We start from the raw sequence: 10,832 nt of genomic DNA, 5'->3' as shown, positions 1-10,832 counted from the left end.
TTAATAATGAATTTGGTTCTATTAATTCTTTCTATAATGATACTTTATATTTTGAAGCATTGCTTTGTAATGGTGTATATTAAATTGTGATGGTTGTAGACAACTTAGGAAATAATGTGTTGCATATCGATTCGTCTAATGGTTTAGACAAGGCATGCATGCTTGTGGCATTTCCGTCTTGGATATGTCAACAAGAAGCGCATAGCCCAAGTCCAAAAGGATGGAGTCCTGGAGTCATTTGACCTAAATTCAGATGACACGTGCGAATGATGTTTACTTGGAAAGATGACTAAATCACCTTTCACTGGTACTTGTGTGAGGGATTGTTGGATCTCATACACACAGATGTGTGTGGGCCCTTTAGATCCACCACAAGGGATGCTAACCGCTTCTATGTTACCTTCACCGATGGTTATTGCAGGTATGGGTATATCTACTTAATCAAGCACAAGTCAGAAATCTTTGAAAATGTTCAAAGAGTTTAAACAAGATGTGGAGAATCAATTGGGCAGGAAGATAAAGACGCTCAGATCCGACAGGGTGGTGAGTATCTTAGTATCAAGTTCCACGACTATCTTAAGGAATGTGGAATTGTTTCACAATTAACGCCACCTAGGACACCGCAGCTCAATGGTGTGGCTGAGAGGCGCAATCGAACCTTGTTGGACATGGTTCGTTCCATGATGAGTCGATTGGGGGCATGCCTTAGACACTGCCGCCCATATCCTTAGTCTATTTCCAATTAAGAAGGTTGCCAAAACACCTCATGAGATGTGGACAGGGAAGGTTCTCTCATTGGCACATATCAAGGTTTGGGGTTGCGAGGCTTTCATAAGTAGAGAGACTCACGACAAGCTTGAACCTCATAGTAAGTGGTGTATTTTCATCGGCTACCCGCATAAATCTTTTGGATATCTTTTCTACAGACCTAGTGACAACGTGGTCTTCAGATCAAGGAGAGGGGTTTTCCGCGAGAGAGAACTAATATGCCAAGAGGACAGTGGGAGACGGATTGATCTTGAAGAGCTTCAAGAGTCAAGTGATGAAAGAACCTCTAACACTAGCATTCAACCTGAGGAAGGAACTCCTGTTGAACTACTTGACGAGTCCTTACCTCTGAGACGTTCCAGTAGAGTTAGTGTTCCACCTGTGTTGCATGGTTTCCATATAAGTTCTGAAGGTGATATGTTTATCAGTGATAGTACACTGATAAATTTGGATGAACCTAACAACTACAAGGAAGCCATGTCAGGCCCTGATTCTACAAAGTGGAAGGAGGAAATGGACAGCGAGATTCAGTCCATGTATGACAATCAAGTTTGGAACTTGGTTGACAATGTACCAGGTCGTAAGATGGTCGGGTGCAAGTGGATCTTCAGGAAGAAGACCGACATGGATGGGAAAGTGCATACATTCAAGGCTCGACTGGTTGCGAAGGGCTTTACTCAAACCCCATGGGTTGACTATGATGAGACCTTCTCACCAGTGGCCAAGATCAAGTCTATAGGGGTTATGTTGGCCATAGCTGCATTTCATGATTATGAAATATGGTAAATAGACATCAAAACTACTTTTCTTAATGGGAAACTGTCTGAAGATATTTACATGCGAAGTGCCCAAATAGAGTGTGCAAGCTTGAGAAATACCATTTATGGATTAAAGCAAGCGTCTCACAGATGGAATCTTTGTTTCGATGAGAAAGTCAAAGAGTTTGGATTTTTAAGAAGCGAAAATGAGTCTTGTGTGTGTGTCAAGGCTAGTGGGAGTATAGTTAGCTTTCTAGTTTTGTATGTTGATGACATACTGCTCATAGGAAACGACATCCCAACTTTGCAGGAGGTTAAGACCTGGCTTGGGAAGTATTTCACTATGAAAGATCTGGGTGAAGTTACTTATATTCTGCAAATAAGGATATTGAGAAATAGAAGTAGGAGACTAGTAGGACTTAATCAAAGTACTTACCTGGACAAGGTGCTAAAACATTTTAGCATGAAGAATTCCAAGAAAGGGGAACTGTCAATCCAAAGCAATACCAATCTGAGTAAGACTCAGAGTCCGAGTACCAATGCCGAGATAGCGAAATGAGTCGAGTATCATATGCTTCCGCTGTTGGCTCAATCATGTACGCTATGACATGTACTCACCATGATGTGGCTTTGCATTAAGCATGGTTAGCCGATATCAAGGGAACCTGGGTAGGGCTCACTGGACAACAGTTAAGAACATTCTTAAGTACCTGCAAAGGACTAAGGACTGGGTCCTTACATTTGGTGGGAATGATGACTTGAGAGTGACAGGGTATAAGGACACCATCTTTATACAGACAAAGATAATTTCCGCTCTCAGTTGGGCTGGGTATTTACCCTAAATGGAGGAGCAATTACATGGAAATTTCCAAGCAGGAGACCGTGGCTGATTCAACGTGCGAATCAGAGTACATAGCAGCGAGCGAAGTGTTGAAGGATGCGTTATGATTGAAGAAATTCATTGGAGACCTTGGAGTTGTACCAGCCATAAAGGAGCCCATACAGATTTTTTGTGATAATGAAGGAGTGATTGCCTTAACCAAGGAACCAAGGGATCATGGTAGATCCAGACACATCGACATAAAATACCACTTCATTAGACATCGGGTAGAAGAGGGACTCCTCGTAGTCAAGAGGGTATCGTCGGAGGAGAACCCAACATATCTTCTCACAAAGGGTCTCAACAGGGTTAAGCACTTACAACATGTGAGGATCATTGGTCTGAAGGACGATATTAGTTTTAGTGATTAGATAGATGTTTAGAAACTTGTAATAGATAATTGTAATTGGCATTTGATGATTAAGTAATGAAGTTCTATTTATGAGTAAAGTTTACTATCTTGTGTCGATTGTTTACTATTGTTTCACTTTTGCATGTTTTACTTCCTGAAAAATTGGATTGTTCAAATTATCCCCAGTCGATCATACTTTGGAAGTAAGTCATGAGGCAAGACTGTTATGAATTGCATTATAGATTGTCTAAGTTTTTAGACATAGCAAAGGTTTGCTGCAACGTTCATGAGTCTTTCTGAAATAAGATGTGAGTATTGGATTAAACCCACACTCATTTGAATCACTTCATGGAATTTACCACAAGTGATTGGGAGACGATAATATCGTATAATCTTTAAACTGAGATATATGAGTTGTTGTTTACAAGTTGGTTGTGCATCGATAATGTGTAAATGCATCAGTAACTTGGTGTTATAAAACGTGTTTTTGTGTATGATTTGACGAGTAAATAGTACAAGCATATAAGTCAAAGTTTATTTGTTCCTTTTATCCTAGGAGGGTAAAAGCGATATCTTGGGCCCCTCGATGATCTTGTGTTGACTTACGTGCCAGGCCCAGTCAAGACTGAATTGATATATTTAATTAAGATCATTGTCAAACAAATCAGAACTCGGGAAACCAACTGTTGGACATTGAGAATGATTATGTTCCATATCATTGTCCACACGATATCTTGCAGAATGGAGAGTTATATGATCCCTTATCTAAAGGACACATCATTGACTAAGTTAGAGTTCGACAATGGCTTTTGAGAGCTACAAATGCTAATCGGATTTTGTAGTCATACTTGAAGTTATAGTTATTAGACTTATCCAAGTGGTAGATTATTGGATTAAGTGTCTAAGCCAATAACTATAATTGGTGTGTACTTGACCCGATAGTAGCATGGTCCTTTTGGGTTGCCTTCACCATAGCAATTTGATAGGATGGGTTTTCAAGAAAGAGGATAATTAATGATTTGTTAATATATTATAAGAATAATATATTAATTGAGAAATCATATTATTAAATTAGTATTGATCAGAAATTAATTTGGAATTAATTTAGTGATCAAAAGAGACTGATTAAACGAACGGGGATTGATTATCTAAATCAGTAATAATTGTATCTTGGGCTAATGAATCCTCTTGATATGGGGTGGACGAAAATCTATGGGAAGCCCATAGAGTTTTCGTCCAAGGCCTATCATGTGGCTCTGTGGATTGCTTAGGGACTAAGCAAGGGAATTAGGGTTTCTAGTTGAAGAACCTAGCGACCTCAACTATAAAAGGAACCCCAAGGCTTCTAAAATCGACACTTGATTCCCTAGAAGAAACCCTGGCCGAAGTCTATAGCCGCCACCTCTCTCTCTTGTTCATCCAATTCTAAGTGGTGTTTGTGACTCCATTAGAGGTGCAACACTTGAGGCACTAAGCTCTTGAAGGTCAAGATCAAGAAATCAACAAGAAAAGTATTCATCTAAACCCTAATATGATTAGATTTCAGTTTTCATGTATGCTAAATTAGGGTTATTTCTTTGGAGAATTAGTTTACCTGCATAACTTGAGAAAAACCTAGATCCAAAGCAATTAGGGTTGGAAGTGCACCATAGGAATGTTGTAATGCTTAAAACCCATCAGTAACATCCCATCCAAATCAAACTTTGTCTACAAAATGAAAAAAAAGGTTAGCCAAGTAAAAACCAGTCATAATTAACCATATAAAATATTCTTATATAAATAATTTACCCTTTAATGGTGTTTTACTGTATCCTTTAGCACGGGGGAAACTTTTTTCCAAGTCCATTTATCAAAAGGGACAATCCGCCACAGTATTTTCCAACATTGCGTGCAAAATTGTCATTCGGCTCTCCTACGTGATCATATGTCATATTCCTATCAAAGTCCATGTCAATTGGTTTTCCATTATTCTGTAAGAGCGCTCTTTCGAGCTTTAGGTTTTTCGCTTTTCCTCGGACTCTCCTGTGTGGTACAACTACAAATATAATTAAAAATTATTAGAAATAATATTTTATAATAACCGAATAAAAATAGTAAATAAAAATTCATAATAAGACATACCATCTTTCTCATGATGACCAACACCTCCACCGCTAGGGAAACACCTCTACCACCTGAGAAAGGTGGGTCCTCTGCTCTAGGGGTGTAAACAAGCCGAGCCGAGCCCGAGCCTGACCAAGCTCGAGTTCGGCTTGTTTAATTTGAGGAAGCTCGAGCTCAAGCTCGAGCTCGATTCGAGCCTTAAAATGAAGCTCGAGCTCAGCTCATGAACAATTTAGTGGGCTCGCGAGCCTAATCGAGCCTAAACGAGCCTCTCTCTCTCTCTCTCTCTCTCTATATGTATATATATATATATATATATATATATATATATATATGTGTGTGTGTGTGTGTGTGTGTGTCTATATATATATATATATATATATATATATATATATATATATATATATATATATATATATATATATATATATATATATATATATATATGCTCGTTTAAGCTCGTTTAGGCTCGCGAGCCCCATTAATGAAGCTCGGCTCGAGCTCGTTTAGTAAACGAGCCTCATATCTAGGCTCGAGCTCGGCTCGGGCTCGTTTAATTCAATCTCGAGTTGAGCTTTTAACGAGTCGATCCCGAGTAGCTTACGAGTAGCTCGGCTCACTTACACCCCTACTCTGCTCCATCAACCCTATGTCCACGACCCATAACAACAGCCTTGGTGTACAAAAATAAGATTCATATCGACACCATTTCCAACAAAATTATAAGATATACAGATACACTTTCTATTACAAATACAGAATACATTGTATACTTTTTTTAATTATTTTTGTTCTTTATAACATTCGTTTTTATTTTTTTTTTCAATTGTAACATTGTATTTTAAAAAATTATATTATGTTTTTTTCTATTGTAGTGATTTACTATATTTTTTCATTGCTAATAATAGCATCCTACTTTATTTGTTTTTTTCATTGTTAACAACAGCCGACGGTAGTGGCGGTGGCTGGAAAGGAAAAAGCTTTTTGAGAAAAAAATTGCAATTAATCACAAATACTTATGGAAATCGACATTAAAATAGAAAGAAATGAAGAGATGAGGAATGAAACATGAACCTTGGAGGAGGAAATCGACAGCAACAACAACGTTGGTGGCCGGAGAAGGGAAGTTTCTGGTGGCCACCAGTATCTCTTCTACTATGGGTTGTTAATTGAGGGAGAATCAAGCTAGGGAGAGTCGTCAGAGAAAATGATCAAGAGAATGGAACAAAATGAGAGTAGACTGAAGCAGAAAGAGGAAGTGATTGGGTGTAATCTGCGGCGACACCCAATAGCAGCGACATATTAATCAATACCGGTGACACGAATCTTTAGTGCGACTTGAGAAGAGGGAAAAGAATGCACATTTTTTTCGACCTTTAGCGGCGACTTTGTGTCGCCGGTATTGGTTTTGTGTGTTCCACGAGTTTCCTAGCTATTGGATTAAAAAAACGATCGAACGGTTGGCGTTTAACAGAACGTGAAAATGCAGATTCGAGTAAGTAGGCATTACTGGCGACACAAATAGCGACAACAACACCTTTAGCGGCGACTTTTCAATTTGTCGGGTCAATTAGTGTCGCCGGTAATGGCTATATTTCTTGTAGTGGAAAACCCAAATTGGGAAAAAACCATGGGCGGAGGAAACCAAGAACCAATCCACTAAAATATTATAGTGTTTTTTTAGCTTTCTTGATCAAAGAGATCACACTAAGCTAAAATGATTTGGTGATGAATGATTGAAACCTTACAAATGTCGATCAAAAGGGGAAGAAGAATTCTTGATTTTTGTTTGATCTCTTTAAATACAGAAAATGACATTCAATTGAGGCTAAAAAGAATAAATGTTTTATCAATTTGGTAAATTTGGCCTTTCAAGAATGGAGCATTTACATTTTAGGAACAAGTCTATTTTAGACCTCAAACACCTATTTTAGACTTTAATCCATTTTTAGACCTCAAACATCCATTTTAGATGGGTGCCCTTTTTAGACTTGAAATACCCATATTAGACCTAGATTGTTGGACAGAGAATATAGCCCTTGAACTAAACAGAACTTGTCAATTTTAGAAGGCATATTACCACACTTACAATAATGGTTTGTCTCGATGGAGGGCATAAACTTTGAAAGCTACCCATTTCAATGGAAAGAAGAAAAAAACATACCTTTCAAAAACAGTAGCCCATGAACTAAACAGAACTTGTCAATTTTAGAAGGCATATTACCACACTTACAATAATGGTTTGTCTCGATGGAGGGCATAAACTTTGAAAGCTACCCATTTCAATGGAAAGAAGAAAAAAACATACCTTTCAAAAACAGTAGGAACCATAAAAGCTAGGGATGGTGAACCACAAGATGTTCAAAACATTCTCCAATCATCACAAATCCTGGTTCTTTTTTCTTAACAACTCGTCATGCACATATCATGTATGGAAGGTTTTGTGACAGCAAAAACATGATCATAGAGGCTATTCATTGTTTCTTTTGCATACTGACACAACTAAAGTATTAGTAAATTTAACAACAACAAAATCTAAACTTTAGTATATGTAAGTAATGGAACACCATCAACCACGTTCCTAGAAACATGGCATTTTGTGGACTTGCTTGCACTCCATGTTGTTCCTACTTTGTCCCCTGTTAAGTGGCGCATACAATGATTAATTCAGGATCTAAAAAAAGATTCTAATATCAGTTGTAGCTAATACAATCATTTAACTGAGTTAGCTACTGTATTGTACAATAGTAGACAGCTAATGCTCACCTGACTTGTCACTGGCACATGATATAAAGGTTGACCAGGGACGGAGGATCCACCTTGGGAGGAAGTTGTTGGAATAATTGTGTCTGAAGAAGGTGTAGCAGAATACACAGACTGAGATGTCTGTGATGGAAACTGTAGCTGTTGAGGATATAGAACATGTCTTGGTTGGCCCCATGGGAATGATCGTGTGTCCACTTCAGTTGGTGGAAACAATGGTGAGAATCCGATGAAGGAAGTTGGAAATATAGGGTAGTTTATCGGAAAATAAGATCCAAATTGTGGCATTCCATGTTGCATACCAGTTAATGGGTTCATTGTAAAGTTAGGATAAACAAATTTTGGTACTTGCAAACTTTGTTCTCTTGCAAGACCTTGTGATATATGACCAATTCCCATAGATTGCACCATCTATTATATAAAGCTCAAATTATAGATATTTATGTTATTGATATTTAAACCCTAGCATTTTCTTATGCATTGCTAAACTAGTTCTAATAAACATTATACTGTGCAATTAAAAAGTAAAAGTTGGAAAACCACAGTGACTTCGGAGTCCGAAATGCTCATTCTTAGAACATCTCCATGGGAATGCAAATACCCTTTCAAATGGTGCAATGTTCACTACCAAAAGCATTTTATTTGCTGAGTCATTTTCCAATGCCATGAAATCATTTTGGTTGTTATTTTATATTGTGATATTACATTATTTCATCACTTTTAGTATATTTATTACAATTTTATTATATAATTTTTGTGTATTTATTACACTATATTATTACATAAGTTTATTATTCTATAAATAAATTTTTGTATTAAAAACACAATTTATTTTTTTAAATTATATATATATATATATATATATTTTAAATAGATTTATTTATCAGCTCGATTTAAATTAAATAATTATACATTATGGAACTATTCAATTGTTACGCTACTTTGATGTTGGTTAGTTACTATACAAAGATAATTAATTATAAAATAAACAACTATTACATTCATGTTTTTTTCGTTGTTAGTTTGTATGCTTGAATAATGAAGATATGCATTAAATTAGTTGTTATATTATAATAATAATTTTATTTATTAAGTTATATGTTTTAACAATTAGGATATGTATTATAATTTATAAATTACTTGTATTGTATTGATAAGATTACATTACATTCATCAAATCAGGTGTTACTATGATAAGCAGAAATACCTGGAGTTGCATTTGCAGAAATTTGATATACTCAATGGCATCACCTAGAATACTTGCTTTGTGTTTCTGTAGATGCTGTAAGTTTAGCTCCTAAACATGAAAGGGAAAAGAAAGGAAAAAAACACCCGAAAACAGCAGAAACATAATAAAATATTAATGTTGCTTGAAACCCATGTCATTTTGTCATCACCTTGTTGCAGTTGGGAACAGGTGTCTGGAGTGTTCTTATTCTTTCACTTATTTTATTCCTGCGCTTCTGCACACAAGTGACAAAGGAGATGTCATCATCTTATGCGGTCACCCCCTTAAAGCACCATTGGTATTGTGCCACGAAATTGTCATCATCACGTGGAATTTTTTAATTGGTAAATGATTTAAAAATAAATAAATACATGAAAACTAAGAGTTTATTTTTCCTAGATTTGAAAATACAATCCATTCCTGTCCCCGGTTTTAATCAAACCATTTGTTTGTTTAGAAGAAACATTTATATCATCTTATCAAATCTTCACAGATATATAACATTTAATAGTCATATGGTCTAAAATCTATGTGGCCCTTATGGATAAAAACCCTTGACATAAAACTGGCTAGGGACCTAGTTGAGCCGCATCTGCTACACAAAATAGAAATAATAAGATTTTTAAAGTCCAACCCCAGTAAGACTGTTATGACTTATAATCATCTTATAGTAAAATTAATATTAAAAAACCATCACTTGATAAGATGCACTACTAGAAATAAAATCTGTCCTTAATCTTTAGTATTTTCCTGATTTGTTTAGTGACAGAACTAATTTATTAGAACAAGGCCACCAAAAAAACTTAACGCACGAACTTTCTAAAATGTGACGGATACCCATTGTATCGTTAAGAGGTGGCGAATTTATGGCAAAACCACAGTAATAAGGCATATTAATCCAGTTTGTTGGTGCCATTTTCAAAGTGAAGCCATATGATATGAGGTTCTTTGAGTTGGGCATTTAAAGATAAGAGTAAGACACCTATATATGAATGTCATAAATTGCAAAAGACAATGTAGTGGGACATTAGTTAATTGTATATAGTTGATTCTTTTAGTATATATCTCACCTTCTCCGTAATGTTTGATTTGGCAGCTTCCCTTAGACTTCCAGATTGTTGACAATCACGTGGCTTACTCCTCAGTTCCCTTTCCTTTTCAATTATGTTTCCCTATAACCGAAAGAAATTAAAGGAGCAATAGTTGTAACATGAAGTAGCTAATTAGTAGAGCTTCAACAAGACCAGGAGCACAGCCACTACTCTTAGCTAGCTGTAACACTCTGCACATTAGACTTTCAGTATTCTCCTTCCTCAACTATTTGAGTTTCACATTAGCTTGCATACTTGATTACTTGATATAGAAACATAGATATCTGAGGGCATTATTATATATGTAGTCTTACTTCAATATCATCAGACTTGTTCTTTGTGCCACTAGAGTACTGGCCCTGATGGAACCTATCGAAATAATCTTCTCTTCTTAATGTACATGATGTTGCTTGCACGGGTGATGGAGAAGGAAGCTCTACTTCTGATAACACTTTCACCATGTCAAAATAGCTGCGGACCTCATGGCTACTTTCCAGAGAATTAATATGAAGTGCCTCGCTACATAAACTTCCACTAATCTCGCCAGATGTTCTTGGGGGGGCCTGTTGATTATTATCACCAGTCTTCATGAAGATCAATGTATTAATAATGCGGCTGATGGGTAGCACTAATGCTTCCAAGTCTTTATACTGTTAGGTGCATGGGACTCTGTTGCACGTTCTACGCTGACACAAGTTGTTGCATCTGGAACTTGTATCACAAATTTTTAGAAAACTCTGGAAACTTGTAGAACATTAATAAAATACATTTTTTTTTTGTGTGAGTATTTATATCCCTATTGTTATTTGTATCCTTAACACTAGTCAAATCAATTAGTAAGGTCAGCTTAAGCCTTATCAAAATAGATGGTGCGATTTTTGATTTGACA

The 10,832-nt window shown here is 36.4% G+C and overlaps 1 long non-coding RNA gene across 1 annotated transcript; it reads right to left on the bottom strand.

The window, feature by feature from the left end:
- Positions 1-7,291: 7,291 nt before the first annotated feature.
- Positions 7,292-10,155, bottom strand: LOC145094538 (uncharacterized). Its single transcript, XR_013703405.1, has 4 exons — positions 9,923-10,155; positions 8,832-9,087; positions 7,628-7,821; positions 7,292-7,500 (listed from the first exon to the last, which is right to left on the bottom strand). It is a non-coding gene; the product is annotated as an uncharacterized LOC145094538 (long non-coding RNA).
- Between the last annotated feature and the right edge of the window lie 677 nt (positions 10,156-10,832).

The sequence above is a fragment of the Lactuca serriola genome, chromosome 3 (genome assembly GCF_051521515.1).
Source record: "Lactuca serriola cultivar US96UC23 chromosome 3, Lser_US96UC23_V15, whole genome shotgun sequence".
Taxonomy (NCBI): Eukaryota; Viridiplantae; Streptophyta; class Magnoliopsida; order Asterales; family Asteraceae; genus Lactuca; species Lactuca serriola.
The sequence above is the reverse complement of the archived record's forward strand: the minus strand, read 5'-3'. Positions and strand labels throughout refer to the sequence as shown.